Below are 15,122 nucleotides of genomic sequence, written 5' to 3'. Positions count from 1 at the left end.
ATTTATTTTCGAGAGCTGGGGCTCTGGCTTCCCTTCACCGACCTTCAGGTGGTTGTGTTCGATTATTTGCATCTAGCACCTTCCTAGTTGCACCCAAACTTGATAGCATTCCTCAGGGCGTTTGAGCTGGTATTCAATTATCTTCATATCAGGGCCATGCTACCTCTATTCTTCTATTGCTTCCACCTCCAGCGAGGTATGGCCGACGGGCGAAAGGCCATTTTGGAATCTGTTCGGGGATTCAAGGATAAATTTTTCCTGGTCAATCATGTGTCGAAGAGAGCTATCCTCAACGTGTTCTCCCCGAATTTCATATATGGGTCGGACGGGAAGCCATTGATGAATATCAGGGGGACGCCGAGGAGGAAGCTTATTCAGAAGTTTAATTTTCATTAGATTAGGAGGCATTTTGATCATGGCACGAATGCTTATATCGTGAAGGCGGGCACACTACACCCCGAGGACCTTGTTGCACCCCAAAATTCACCCTCCTATATTTTCTTAATTGGCTTAGGCTTTCCCTCATGTCATATGCATACATACATATCATCGGCTCTATGATCACGAGATCAAGGTTCCATCTCTTCAAAAGCTACAGCAAAGAATGACTGAATCAACGATTCAGGTTTCTTGAAGTGCGGTATGGTCCGCATATTTTCTCAAGTTCTCTCATCGGGAACCAATCAAATCCCTATCATAGAAAGTATTATCGCACTCCGGTGTTGCTTTACATCAAGAGTGTTCGTTGTTTCGAGATAGTTCAAATGGAAAGTTCGTTCTTACGGTACAAGTGCAAAATTTGAAACTCCCGACTGGAAGGTCGTATGGGCTCGGTTCATGTGTTGCCGAGACTGTTTCGGCATTTTCTACATCTTTCATGTTTGGCCTGGAATCCAATTCATTAAGGAAAGTGGCAGAAATTAATTGTTTCTGATATTTCGGTTTTACCGTTCCACAGTCTTTTGGAGGTTCAAAAATTCATATCTTTCGTCTGCTAAGTCAGTTTGAGGAGATCCATATGCCCAAAGGTCCATCTTAAGGGATACTATATTTCATATGTTTGGATGAAATTTTAACAGGAGTTCCATCTCGATATCCCCGACATTATGTAAGTTTGGCTTGAAGTCTAATTTTGCACCAGCAATCCAAAAATAAATTCAAAAGCGTCGAGATTTATATGCCGAAATGCGTTTTCGAGCACTGTCTGACAAGATTCAAAATGGCATAACTTCCTCAATTATTATCCAATTGGGAACTTTCTGGTGGCACTCTCTCTGAAATTTCGTTGGCTTCAATTTATTTTTAGATCTCGATTTTGGATTTTGATCAGAAGACTGATTTTCATCGTGTTCTTTGAGAGATACGCACGAAAATTTGGCACAGTTGAGTTTTCCGCCTCAAATGACCGAATAAATTTCTCGCCATTCAGACAAGCATAATTTTTTCACCGTTTATCCGATTGAGCTGATTCCGGTGGCTATGGTTCAAAAATTTCATCAAAATCGAGTTGATTTTGATCCTAATTCTAACTTTCATGCCGAAACGTGTTTCCTTGAAAATTTGGCTCAAAGTGCGTTTAGGAGGGCAATTTTGGAAATTTGAATTTTTGACCTACTATATATTCTTTTTCCCCTCATTTTCTCTCATAACTTCAATTCCACCAAAAACACCTAAAAAGTTTCCTTCTCTTTCTCTCTAAGATTAAACACCATTCTCCTCTCAAATTCTTCAACAACTTCATCAAGAACATGAAGAACGCGAAGAGCAATTTTCTGAATTTCTTCGAATCTCCTCTTTCCTCCCTCCTCATTGTTGTGAGTCTCTCCTCGGATTTGCGATCTCCATCTCTTTGTCTTTGCACTTCGATTTGATTTTCAATTTTGGTTAGTGCTCGAATCTTGATTAATTGCTTAATTATTGATGATAACATGAATGAAATTGCTAGATCTAGTAGTTGTTGATTGATAATTGATGATGATTGATGTTGTAGATTGGTCAAATTAATATATCTAATTGTCATTGAAAATTGTGTGCACTATGTGTTTGTGATAATGTTTGTATAAATGTTGTTGCATGAGATTTGGTGATGACATGAGATCTAAGTGAAATTGTTGCATGCTTGTGGTTGCTTGGCGCTCATAATTCTTGGCAAATCAGTGCTAATTCGTAGTTGCCAATTTCTTTGGTTGATGCATGAGTATGATGGCTGATGGGTGATGTTTTTGCTGTTATTATTGCCTTTGGTGCAGGTGTAACCGGTTACCATGTATGACATAACCGGTTACCACGTTATTTTTTTTGTTATTTTTTCCTCTGGTTCAGTGGTAATTGGTTACCACATATGGCGTAACCAGTTACCAGCCCTTTTCCTTCATGTTTTTAGGCGCAAAATTACAGTGGTAACCAGTTATCTAATTTCGTATAACCGGTTACTTTGCTTCTTTTTTTCAATTCTAGTGTTGTAAGTGCAGTAGTGACCGATTACCACACTGTACGTAACCGGTTACCACTGAAGCTTTTTCCCTAAAACAGCAACTCAGAGGATGAGGTAACCAGTTACCTCCCATGCTATAACTGGTTACCACTGTAGTATTTCCAGCTTTTTGCTTAAATTTTGTTCATATGTTTTATGCTTCCTAATCCCTTCCGATTTCCTTTAGCTCCTCTATTAATGTATATTAATTGATTTTGTTTGTGCTAATGATTGAGTGTAAGTGTTAATGATTAAACTTGAGAATTAGTTTGTTTTCTTAAAAATGAACAAGTGTGCTCATGAGTAAACTTTGGTCGAATGTTAATGTTCTTGCATTCCGGTTTCTAATTATTGCGTTAAGCATATCTTCTTGTTATTTCTAATGATTTTTCTAGCTTGTGCAAGGCTTTGGAGACGACTTGTTGACTGACGCATTTGCTTCGTGTTCCACTTTATTTGCAGGACATGGTATTGTTTCCGCTTATGATTTCTCTCTATCTATTATTTTGTATGGATTGCGATTTTCTTGCAGGTGTATCGGATGTGTACGAACGCACGTTCGAACTTGTGATTTATTTTTAGCCCGATGCCTGATGCTTATGTCTGATGATTAGACTTTTTGACTCGTCTTGTTATTGGAGACAACTTACGTGAAGTTTTTCGGGTTTCTCGCTTTCATTTTCTAGCTCATTACGAATTTGCTATCCGTTTGGTAACATCCCTCATTCCCTTTTATTCTATTTCCGCATCATCTATTGCCATGAGAAGTAGGGTAGCCATTCATCTTTTAGATGGAAGTCCTCTTTAGGAGGCCATGTTTGTGTGTGTTTACATTTGTGCTTTGCAGCAGGGTGTCACAGTGCCATAAGACCTCACAAAGGAAACACCGTTAAGTCCTCATGGTAGGCAAGCGAAGAGGGTTCATAATCAACCTCCGCCATGTTTCATTGAGTTTGTTCAGTTAGCGCACGTTACACGTTGTTGCTTTTAAACCGTCCCCCGATCTTGTTATCGAGTATGTCAATTGGACAAGGATATTGCAATCGGATCCCCACGCTTTGTCTAGCTCGCGTCGACCAAATGCTGATGCTTTGTGCACGAACACACACATTAATATTCCCCTTTCTTCCCATTTATAGCTTGTTTGCCTCGGAGGACTTTCCCTGTTGGCTAAAGCTCCCCCTTGACAGCTTGTTTGCCGCAGAGGACTTTCCGTGTTGGCTAAAGCTCCTGTGCTATCTTGTTTGCCTCGGAAGACTTTCCCTGTTGGCTAAATATCCTTTTATTGATTTTTGCTTGTTTGTCACTGAGGACTTTCCCCGTTGACTAAAGAAACCCCCAGTCTCTAGGTCACTACTTCAGTATTCCTGTCACATGTTTGCCTGACTTGTTGGCTTATTCATGTGTGTATGCCAGTTACATGTATGTTGCTATTTGTGATTCTTGTTCACACATATTCACATGTATGTCTGTTACATGTTCTATTCGTGATTCATGTTCGCATGTGTAATACAATGGGAGAACTGACTTTTTTGAAATGTTGTGGATAGCAAGAGTCGCCACCGACTTTTATTTTATCCAATATATAGAAAGGCTAAAAGAACAGAAAAAAACCTTTTTGAAAGAGATTGAGTTCGGGGGGTAAGTTATACAAAGGGAAGGTGTAAGCACCCTTTGTATCCATGGTTATCTATGGGCTCTTAATTGCTTAGCTCACTTTTGTTTTCAAAAGTTTGAAGTGTCGTGTGTGAATAGGAAAAGATTTGAATAAGGACTTTAGCTTGTAAAATAAGCGTAGCCTTGTTTGAATTGATTTGAAATTAGAGAGTGTGAAAAAGAGTTTGAATTTAGAGCAAGCAATTAGTAGCAACTACCCTAAGTTTTAAAATTGGTTCTTTTAGCTTTTCAGGACTATCCATACCATATGAGGGTAGGAAGTCCTTTTATTGGATGTAAAGGGTCATCGGAGTTATCGTTCGCCATAAGACTGTCCCTACCATATAGAGGGCAGGTAGTCTAAGGGAAGGATATAATAGTTATTTAATCTCTTAGGCAACAGGCGAGGATACCTTAGTAATGGGATAAATCATCATTTACCGAGGCACCATCGAGGGACAAAATTGATGATGAATGAACTGAGGGCAACATTTGCTTTAGGTATCCTCGGAATCGAGGGACTTGACTATTTTAAAGGCATAATTAGTAAGGCAACAAGGCAACAACAATAAGGCAACAGGCAACAGGCAACAAGAGAGGTTACCCTAAAGGTGTGTGTGTGGCACAATCACGTGATTCAGTTCGAATATTTTATCTTGTAATTAGTTGTTCTAAATTAACTCAAGGCTTGCACTCCCTAGGATTACTAACCACATCAATTAATATTATACAGAAATTAAAGTCAGAGAATATAAGTTCCTACGTTATTACAATAAACACCTGTGGGTAGAAAAATAAAGGCGGAAAAAAAATAAAACTAAACTATTACAAAAAAACCTTGCAAGCCTATACACATTTTCTAGAATTTAAAATAAATTGTAAAAGCGAAACTTAAAAATAAATAATTAAAGTTAAAGGCAAAGAATTAAATAAAGGCAGAAATTTAAATAAAGGCAAAAATTAAATAAATAAACAAGTTTTACCCCAAGACTGTGAATTAGCACAAACATACGACAATCATAGAATATGAGGTGAGAAGAGAATGCGCGTTTGAAGAAATTTAATGTTTAATTAAAAAAGAGGCAAACCTAAATCTTAAAGGTTAATGGGAAACGCCTACTTCTTGGGTTATTTATAGTTTTTGAAGTTGAGGTTAATTACTAAGCCTAATTGCACTAAATTAAAATAACGAAACAGTTAATTGACTAAATAAACCTAATTAGCCTAATTATTTAACCTAATTTACCTAATTAATTAATTAATCATAAATTAAATTATTTAACTATTGATCCTAAAATTTATTTAAAACTAAACCTAATTTAAATCATAAACCTAATTAAAAATATTAACTAATTATTCTAATTAATTCAAATTAATTACTATAATAAAAAAAATTAATTTTATTTTTAGAGTGATTTATGAAAATAACATGAATTTTATGGTTTGAGAAAAAAAATTAAGGTTTTAGTGAAAATTTAAATAATAAAACAATAAACCAATAATTAGAAAAATGAATTAAAGAAAAACCAGGATTTGATCTGATATGGTGTGGTTGGAGGTCCATGGGATGCCAATGAGGTTTTCGAAGAGGCAAAAGCTTTATGCCTTAACAATGGTAAACCCATATTCCTGCACCGCTCCTCTTTAGCGAAAGGAAGTACCTGCAAAAATAGGATAAGAATAAGAATAAGAATAATAATAGTATAATAGTAATAATAACAACAATATAATAAGAATAATAATAGTATAATAGTAATAATAACAATAATATAATAATAATAATAATAATAATAATAATAGAAGCAATTAACAAAAATATTACTAATAATTATTATTATAATAAAAAAAGGTTAGTAATGATAATAGTTACAATAAAAATAAAAATATTATAAAAAGGGTTTGGCCTCATATAATTTACAATTTTCCCAAGAAATAAAGAAAGGTTCAGAAAGTTTTTTTTTTTTTGACGGGAAAAGCTATTTCATTAAGAGAAAAGCCAAGAGACATTACAAACACCAATAGACTTATGGTATAGGACAAACCTCATCCATATTTGAGAAGTATCTAAGACACTACACATAGATTTATCAAAAGTTAAAGGAATACAACCAAACCAGAAACAACAACATATCATCAAATCATCAACTCTTGTAAGAGCACCATTAGTGACAATATAAGAATGAGAATCTATTGTCTTTTTCCAAATCCAATTAAGGATGATTTCTTTGACTTGTGTATGCGCATATCGACTTCCTTTGTTCTCAAAATTGTCCCTTTTCATGGAAAGCTCAAAACTTTGTTGTTGACTAGAGATAGTGTTACTCCAAAACACAAAAATCCTTTGAGACTTTTTATCAAATACCATGAGTGCAGTCTTAAAACCCAAATGACCAAAGCATAAAATAGACAATATAAGGACATAAAAAGCTAGATCTAAAAGAGGGACATAATACAACCTGTTGTAAAACCACGGCGGCTTTGGGTGTGCGCGAATCGTAGCCAATGGAGCATAAACCGAGGAGAGGGGCGGCTTTGAGATGCTAAGACCAACCGTGAGGATATTTTCATCTTCTAGTAGTGGTGGTGGCTCAGGAGGCGGTCGGTTCAACAGAGAGGAGGATGGTTGAGTGGTGGTTTGCAGTGGAAAGAGGGAAAATCCGACGAGGGGGGTAGATTTGATGGACGTATGAGAGTGGGGTTGGGTGAAAGAGGGATTACCCTTCATAGAAGGAGGAGAGACCACCATAAAAGTGGTAGATGAGAGCCACCATGAAGGTGGGGGGCAGCCACCAACAAACCCTAAAGGTTTGGGAGGAGGTATTTTAGAGAGAAGAGAGAGCATCTCTCTCTAGATTTTTTTTATTTTTTTTTAGGTTCAGAAAGTTAGATCATGGCTAAAAGGGCAAACATTCCCAAGGGTTTTAAAAAGAAAATATTATGATCGTAAAAACATAAATTTAAACTAAAATGTAGCAACAATGGCCAAACAATGATTTTTTTAAGAAACATGCCTCAAGTATCATCATTGGCCAAAAATATTGTAATTCTAGATAAAGTATTTGAAAAAGGTTTTTAAAAAAGGGGAGTTGAAAGAAAGTGTTTCGAAAAATAAAGAGGATGTCAAAAACATAAGAATTTTGATAAAAGGTGGCCTCAAGTATCATCATTGGCCAATGGCCAAAGGCCAAAAATTAAAGTTAGTATAAAAACATACATCAGAGGCCTCATATGTTAATCATCGGCCAAAAGGTTTTGAAAACAAAAGGTTTATTTTTAGTTTTGATAAAAAGATTTAGAAAAGGTTTTTTCTTTAAAAAAAAGAAGAAGAGGATGCCTCATAGGAAATCATTGGCCAAGAACCAAGCAAAAAGAAGAACAAAAGATATTGAAGAAACTCAGTGAATTGTTTTGTATGTAGGAATTAGGAATGAAGAATGGGGTTGAAGGTGTTAGAAAAATAAGGGTTTAGTTGTGAGAGAGTGAATTGAGAAATTGGTAATTGTTAGTTTTTTTTTAAAAAAGTGTACAAAGTGACTCAATTTATAGTGTAAAGTTAGGTTAAAATAAAAAAGGAAAGGATAAATTAACATTAATACTATTGACATAACAAAATTATTTGTTTTGATTTTATCTAAAATTAGAGAGAATCAAATCAAATAAATTTTAATGCCAATTGACTTGGACCAAAAGCTAAGCAACAAGTACTATTTTATTTTTTTTATTTTTTATTTAGCTATAAAATGCATAAAATAATGAATTACAATTAAAAATTAATATTTTAAAAAAAATCAAAAGAAAAAATGAAAATTAGAATTAAAAACTTTTTTTTTTTGGGATTTTTTTGAATATTTTATGATTTTTGGTGATTTTTTGACTAAAAAATGCATAAAAGTGAAAATTGACTATTTAAAAAAATGCTTATTTAATTAGTGCAAAAATTTAAATTAAAATAATAAAAAAATGCAATTTTTATGATTTTTGAATAAATGGAAATAAAGTTAGAATTAAAATTTAGAAAACAAATAAAAAAGGAGAAATGTTAGAAGTGAGATTCGAGCCCAGGACATCTCGCTCTTGTACCTTTTAACCTCAAATCCTTACCGACTGGGCTATGTCACTTATTTGAAATAAAATGACATTTGCAAATATATGAGGGCGAATTTTGAGGTATGACAACATGTTCTTAATTGTGATGCATGTTCACATGCCTGTTATATGTTCACCATGCTTCTCTTCTTACATGTGATACTTGTTCACATGCTTCCTGTGATGCCTGTTCACATGCTTACCTGATGCTTGCTAGGATCTTTGTGATGTTGCTTTTTCGTTGCATGCTCTCTTAGGTGCTCGGTTCTGTTTCTCTAGGAGACACGAATCGAGATAGAAACAGAACGTGTAAGTGCAAGTACACACTCAACAATGGTTTTTGATTCATGGCAAACATCTAAGTGGAACAAACTTAAAGCAATAAGTGAATGACATAAGAAGAAACAAGTTTTGGCAAGTTTGAACACATCAGGTCAACTCAACATAAGCCTAGGTCGACCTAGACCACTGCACAAACTCTATGGAGTATTCTAGTCCATTTAGGTCGACCTACCTTCAACCCAGGTCGACGTAAACTGGAGAATCAAATTGCCTTTCAAGTCTGCCTCATTTAGGTCGACTCAGCAACCCACCTAGGTCGACCTGATGAAATGAAAATCAATTAGGTCGACCCAGAACCTCCTCGGGTCGACGTATCTGAAGAACAATTAACTGACTTTTGAATCTGCTCCATTTAGGTCAACCCAGACATCAAGTAGGTCGACCTATCGCGCCAAAAATGTTTGAAAATTTTCTCTGTCTTCAGCCTATCTTGCTAGCACCTATATATATTATTTCATGCTAATTATTGAAGGTCAACACTAACAACTGAAAGATACACAAAGTATTTTCATCTTCTCTCTTCTTCTTAACTCCAACACAATTACACATAACAATTCTTGTGGTGAGGGTTTATGATCAAGATTGATAACATCCATGGAAAGGGATTGAAGGTTCCTAGTGGGTGAAGATTTGTGGGGTTATTGGTGAATAAAATCTGCGGATTTTGTCCTCCAGGATTGGTGAATTTTGGGGGTTTTTGTTAAGAGGCTTCATCAACGATTCAGCTGAGTGTAGAAGTTGAAGAACAAGGGTTCGATCAATTCACAACACTGCAGAAAGAGAATCAACGACAAGCTCTTGGAAGACACTTGATCTTGCTTAAGATCAAGGGGAAGAAGATACAAAGAATCAACATAATCGATTTTATCGTTATTGCTTTGTTATCTTCTTATATAAACGTTTTTCAATCAATAATGAAAGACATCCCAATTCCTGTTTGGAATTGGGGGCAGATGTAGTTGTAGCGAGGACGATCGACGCTGCCCGTTTTGATGTATGTCTAAACAGTTGTGGTCCTCGTGGCCACTTTATTTTTTTATGGTGGGGCTTCGACCCCGTTTTATGTAATTATGCACAATGGTCCTTGTGGCCGTTTTTCTAGTTGATTAATCCTGCTCTGTTGGTCGTATGTTTCGTTTATGCTCTTGCGGGTGAAATTACTCATTTATATGCTTTAATAAAGATTTGTATGCTCGTCCGTCGAGGACAATGTAATTTGTATTTTTACAATGTTTTTCGCCTAGTGTTTCGATGTTGCTCGCCACAAGTGCCTGTTGATGAACAATGTTTCGTAAGTTCGCTTAGGGTTTGCTCGACAATAATAGTAGTTTAGCCGTGTTGGGAAAGGTCAAATGATCAGGGTTGTTTCCGGGCAAAGGGGGGAGCGTAGGCTATGTTTGTGGCCCGAGTTCCTCGGCGTGAACGACCCATCGTGACTTAGGTGTTCTGCCAATGTGGTACGCGGTGGTGGGGCTCGAATGAGGGTTCCCCGTCAGGCAGAGGATTTACTCGTTACATGAGCGTTATCTTTCCTTTTGTTTGAAGTCGTGATATAGCGCTTGTACCTGGGCTTGCATGATGAATTGGTTTTGCTCGGGCAGTCGTTTGACCGAGCAAGTTATCATACCCCAAATTTTACGCCTATTGATGTGCATTAGCTGTTTCATTTGATCATGACTAGGGGTGGCAAAACGGGCCGCCCGCCCCACCCGCCGCCCGCCCCGCCTTATGCCCGCCAAAAAACGAGCGGGGCGGGCATGCCCGCCAAGTGAAATGGGCATAATAATCATGCCCGCCCCGCCAAGATGGCGGGTTGGCGAGCGGCGGGCTTGCCCGCCTATTTTTATCTATATTTTTTTTCATTTTTTTAATAGATTAATAGGCTTTTTTACCTTTTAATTAAATTTTTCACTTAATTTTTAAAACAATTTTTATAAAACCAACTTTTTAACAAATTTTACTTTAAAAAATTTTACACATATTTACAAATAAATATATAAAATAAACCATCAAGAATTGGAATTACTAGAATTAATTAAAAAAGAGGGAATTTTGGAGGAGGGGCGGGCTTTGGCGGGCGGCGGGCATTGGCGGGGCGGGCTATGGCGGGCGGCGGGTTTTGGCGGGGCGGGCTTTGGCGAGCGGCGGGCCTAAAATTACAACCCAACCCGCTATTTTTTGGCGGGTGCGCGGGCGGCCCGGCGGGCCTCGGCCCGTTTTGCCACCCCTAATCATGACATCATTGTTTGATACATCAAACTAGTCCATTTGCATATTAGCTAAGTATTACACCTTTTATCCTAGTTTTCTTTTACATTATTTAAATATTTATTTTTTTCCACTTTAACCTTTTTAATTCATATTTTATTTAGTTAATTATATTTGTTTGGTAATTTAAAATCACATTTTTTTTAATTTTTAAATTATTAAACAGATATTAATTAATTAACTAAAATATGGTTATGCTCTTTATTCATTAAAATAAAATTGAACTTTCTTTTATTATTACATACATGGCCATGTTGCGTTTTTGTATATAGCATTGCATCAGTACAAGTATCAACAAAATTGGGAAGAAAAAAAAAAGGAAGAGAGGGATTTCAGTCAGCCACAATAGTCTCCATATGCGCAGCATCAGCGCACCACCATCATCACTCTCATGCTATCCATTCCATCACCACTAACCTGCAAAATAACAAAGATTCAGTAACAAACTTGTACAATTCTATTCTAATTGATAGCTCACAAACACTTGCCCTCACTTTTCCTCTCCTATATAACAGACCCTTCATTCCCGCATTCAAGACGAAAAACCACGTTAAACCTCTGCCAAAAGAATTCTCTCACAGAAACTATGCTCAAATCACTCTCTCTAATTCCCTAGACCTTACTTTCATATTCACATTCAGAACCCTCAACAAATACACCAAAACCTCTACTCATCCTTTGCCTAGAAATTTAACGCACCACCCTCAAAACCCATCGCAACAACCGAAGCACAACCCTTCAGCAACAAGCGCAGCATCCACGCATACCTCACTCACAGTAGCTCAGGAAACATCAAAACGCAACAACCTCGAAACCCTCTCACAAGCAAACAAACCACGTACATAAAAGCAACAACAGTAGACCCACACCAAAGAACACAACGAAGCAGATCGACGAAGGAGAGAGCTTCAGAAGCAATCAAGAGCAAGAGAGTAAGAAGCTTACCGGAGAGACATTGTCGTAGCTTTCATAAGATGTAATCCTTGTTTAATTTCGTTTCAATTATGCATTTTCCTTTTCCTTTTGTTGTAATCTGTAATCAAAATCATAGTGGATTGGGGTATTAGGGATTGTCGGGATTAAGGTTCTTGGCTTCTTGCTGATTGAATCTTGATTGCTATTTGTGTGATATATCATGACGCGATCGAGAGAGAAGCAGAGCGAGAGAGTATCAGTTTCTTTTGCTTTTGTTGTTGTTGCTGCTTCACTGAAGCAGAGAGAGAAACGCGTGAGAGAACAAGAGGTGAGGGGAAGCAGCCAAAGCTGGTCCTTTTTTTTCTTTTAGTTGTTTTCCATTAGGTTTAGTCTGGGCCTTTAAGGCCCAACCCGCTTTTGTTCCTTGTGGATCCATCAGCACATCACACTCCCCCTTTTTGCTTCCGTACCTAGCGCCTGATCCATGTTGGGCCGGGCTCTTAGCCCAATCATTTTCAATATCTCATTTTTTTACCATTAGTTCAGTTCTTCTTTATTTTCTTTTTAAACAGTAGTTTTAAAAAAATAACTAAAAATAATTTTGTTTTCTCTCATAAATAATTCCAAAAACATATTAATGTTTTATCCTTTTCAAAATAACTTACAAAAAAATATAAGTAGTAGTAGTAATTTCATTTTATCAAAATAGATTAAAAAAACAAGTATTTTTACTTAGAATAAGGTCAAAATATCAAAAACAATTTTCATTCAATAACACTTGATTCAATGTCGAGTCCACTTCAATCTTGTCACAAAAACTTAAAAACAATGCAAACTCATCACTTCTTTGTTAGCCCAAGCGCAAATCTTGTCCAAGTGCGAATCCCACTTCAAAACTTGTCTTTTTCGATCAAGTGCAATAAAAACAATTCACCTACAAATAGTTTTCATTGAGAACTACACTAGCTCTGACTTTCCCATAGCACTTGGGGATTACGTAGGCACAAGATGCGATGTCTTGGCAAGCTCCATGATAAAAAACCAAAAATATGTTATTTTCTCTCAATAAAATAAACGTAGACTTAAGCTAACCTTCGATTGCGAAACAACTAGATAGGTACCATCGAATACGATGGATGTGAGGGATGTTAATACTTCATCCTTGCATAACCGGCTCTCGAACCCTAATTTGGTTACGATGACCATCTTATCCTTTTTCATTTATGGGTTTTATCGATATTTTCCCTTTTCCTTTTGGAATAAATAAAATTTGGTGCCGACTTTGTTTGTATTCTCGAGTGTGCGACGCACTCGAAGGTATGATTTTTGGTCGGCCGCGACAGATGGCGACTCTGCTGGGAAACCTAAGTGAGTCCACCCTAGTTTAGTTGTTTTTGCTATGTTTGTTAGCTTTGTCTATTTTTCTTCTTCCGTGTTCATATTTCCTTTATCTTGCTTATTCACTTATGGGATTTGGAAGTATTACTTTTTTTAGTGAAGCTCTCAACCCGAGCTTTAAAAAACAAGAGAAAAACATAAGTTAAGAGGTGGTTGTGTAGTTTTATTCCCCAAGGAGAACACCTTGAATGGCTAACACAAAGACCCCACTTGGAGGAGGCCTTCTCATGAGATTTGTCATAAAACAACTAGCTTGTTGCATGACAAAAATCTTGATTTGGTTGTTAACTTTAAGGACCTTTAGAGCAATTTTCATCTATGGTGGTTGTGTATTGATCCCTAAGGAGCACACTTGTATAATCAATACAAGACCCTTCCTAGAGGAAGTCTTTCCATGAAGGTTGTCATAAATTGGTTTGCCTACTGCATGATAAAATTTCTAATTGACTCTAGGAACCTAAATATGAAAAACTATAGAGCCATTGTGTGAGGGGATTCATTGGTAAAAGAACTTAGAACTATCCCATTATAAGGAGCCTTCATCAATAGGTTGTTTGTTTTACGATTACATCTATCTGTTCTAATTCAGTCTTCACGTAGCATCATGTTGCATTCCATATTGTATGCATGGCATTGCATCTCATAAGAATCATTCTTGCATACTAAAAACAAAAAAAAATCATGCATTTGCATTCATTAACACGCATTTCCCTTCCCAGAATCCAGTACTCATATCTCTTTTCCTCCAATAGCTTGACAAGGCAAGTTGATTACCCGACACCGTATTGGACTAGAAGCATGTCTCAGAAGACGTTGAGTGAACTCTAGAGGAACCAAAAGTTGTTGAGAAAAGAATTTAACCAATTGAAGAGCCAGATGGATCGAGTCATGGAAATCCTGCAAGTCTTATTGGAAAGAAAAGGGAACTCCTCTTCAATCACTACTACAGTAGTGGATACTCATGTGTCTCTTCCTGGTCTTACTACAATCCAAGGGCAACACTATCCAACGAGTACTCAAGTACTCATATATGGCCCGTCTCTCAAGGATCTTCCTCAACTGTTATTCTCAAAGCTTCATGATCAACAATCTTCATATATCCCTTAACAAGGTCAAGGAAATCATTTGCAAAACAAGAATCTGAACAGACCTCTAGGGAGGCAACATAAGAGGCCTCGTCGCTTTAATTTGATGATGTATGCTGAATTGTTTTCTCATTTAGTTTAAGGTTCGCTATAATTCCCATGCCAACTCAACCCATGATGTCTTTATTTCCTTCCTACTAGAACCCAAACATGGAATGTGACTTTCATGCTGGGGTAGCAGGTCATTCAATCGAGGATTGTAGAATTATGAAGGAAAAGGTGCAAGACCTGATTGACAGCAAGATACTCTCTTTCGCAGATGTCGGTCCTAATATGGTCACCAATCCCATGTCCTGATCAGTGCCAAGACACTAGGAACATGCCTAAAGCTAGTAATCAGACGAGAAAGCTCATCCTTGCTGCTAATAGTTACCGGGCCTCTGTCATTTTATTTTGCAATTTTCTTGTTTTATTTTGTGTTGTATTCCATTTGAACTTTGTCATAGTAATTTTAATGAAATGAACATTGCGTTTGTTATGAATTAATCATAATATGTTCTCTTGCTTTATTTTCGTATCACTTACACAAATTCAAAATGATACAAAAAACACACATTTTTTCTTTTTCCACTTCACTTTCTTTAGCAGCTTTCTGTTTAAACAAAGATTGAGGGGAGAATGATGATAAACGAATACCCAATTTGCAACAATATGCTATCGAATAAAACTTTGCTGACGATGTGCAGGCATCGCTTCAAATCCCCAAACACTGGAGGTATAAGGAAGATAATCCCTCGTTAACCCCTTTGAGCCTAGAAGTTTGTGTTTTTTTTCCTTTCTACATGAAAACGAAACCCTTGATCTTAACCTAGGGTAGGGTAGTTGTTGAGTTACAATGA

The sequence above is a fragment of the Vicia villosa genome, linkage group LG5, assembly GCF_029867415.1.
Source record: "Vicia villosa cultivar HV-30 ecotype Madison, WI linkage group LG5, Vvil1.0, whole genome shotgun sequence".
Classification (NCBI taxonomy): domain Eukaryota; kingdom Viridiplantae; phylum Streptophyta; class Magnoliopsida; order Fabales; family Fabaceae; genus Vicia; species Vicia villosa.
The sequence above is the reverse complement of the archived record's forward strand: the minus strand, read 5'-3'. Positions refer to the sequence as shown.